Here is a 1700-nt window from a genome sequence, read left to right on the forward strand (position 1 = left end):
GCCCGGGCGGCCCTTCAGCAGCAGCAGCAGCAGCATAAGCAGAAACCCCGACGCGGCAGCCAGCCCCCGGAGCGAGAAGGACGGCGAGCTCCCGCGAATGCCCGGCATATTGGCGACCACCAGCCAGCGGGCAGCGGAGGCATATTGCGGGCCGAGGGAGGGCGGCCAGAAAGGGAAGGAGCGCGGACGCCCGGGCCGGCAGCTGAGCCGCGCGCGGCCACAGGGTCTCCCGCTCTCTGCCGGTCCTCCTCACGCGCGCACACTCCCGCCCGCGCTGGGGCAGGAGGCGGCCCCCTCACGCCCACGTGACGGCGAGGAGGAGGAAGGCGAGGCGGCCGTCGAAGAGGCGCCTCAACCCGCCTCCCCGCTCACTCGCCTCGCCTGGGCTTCACTTTGGAGAGCAGGCTCCCAGTCCGCACAAGCACAGGTTCCCTTCTCTCCCTGCCCCACCCATAGCTGTCAAGTTTCGGATTTGAAAATAAGGGATCAGCACCCTCACCTGTCCCGGGGACACTCTACGGTTCTCAGGGACAGTCCACGCCGTGGTAAACCCCCCCCCCGCCCCCAGGCTACAAATTAATTTACACCAGGCTACACACCATCATCTTTCCCGACATTCATATATGGGATTTGACTGCAGTAACACATGACTGGAAAGGTTTGCAGTTCCACAAACATAGGTGTGCACTGCCTCGAAATAAAAAGAAGTGAACAAAAGAAGGCTCACTAGGGGGGCATTGCTAAAAAAATGTCAACTTTGTAACCAGAGGTTCAACTGAATAGAATCTGAATCATATGCACCACAAGGCCTATGCAGCCTCAACTTAAGGTGGCTCCCGGCCTGGCTTTTTACAGGCCCCAGCTGACTGCATAACCTGGCCTTTGGAAAGGCCATATAGACAGATACCTTTAGCTTCTGCACCCCTCCTTTGAACACCTGTCAACACAACCACATAGGTGTTTTCCACAACAGCTCCGCAGCACAAATCCCTTCTGCAGGCAGGCACCCGTGCACAAGAAATGCGCTCCGCTCCCCACGTGCAGCATTTGCACGACCCCCTCCTGACAGCACCACACACGGAGGGATAATTCCCACACACAGCTTGATGGGCACATGTGCACCCCCCTACATATATATATATATATATATATATATATATATATATATATATATATATATATATATATATATATATGATCTGCATCAGAGGGAATGGCTAAAAAAGCTAAAAAAACTTTGGCTCCCCTAAAAAAAGCTCAACATCTTTGCCCTGCACCCTAAAATGACTTAAACCACCAAAAATAGGGCTTTCATTCCTAAAAAAAAAAAAGCTCAATGTTGCTTTCCTCTTCCCTAAAGAAGCTCAACAGCTTTTACGTGAACCCCCCAAAACAGGGCTTTCCTTCCTTAAAAAAAAGCTCAACAAAAAGGGGGTAGAACACTGCCAGTTTTTAACTCTGTGAGTAGATCGCAGTCTCTTGGAAGTTGGCCACCCCTGCAATATACTGTAGTTTTACTGTAGGGTAGGAGGAGGAGGAGGTGGTGGTGAGTTTTAATTCAGATGTTTTTCAAGCAACCTCTGCACATAGCAGCTGTAATAAAATTCACAAATAACAAGCAAATATGGGCCCGCCATTCAACAGACTGGAAGCACTGCTGAGGGAGTGCAATTGTCTGCTAAAAAGCATGATCATCTCAA

This window comes from Lacerta agilis, chromosome 1 (genome assembly GCF_009819535.1).
Source record: "Lacerta agilis isolate rLacAgi1 chromosome 1, rLacAgi1.pri, whole genome shotgun sequence".
In the NCBI taxonomy this organism is placed as follows: Eukaryota; Metazoa; Chordata; class Lepidosauria; order Squamata; family Lacertidae; genus Lacerta; species Lacerta agilis.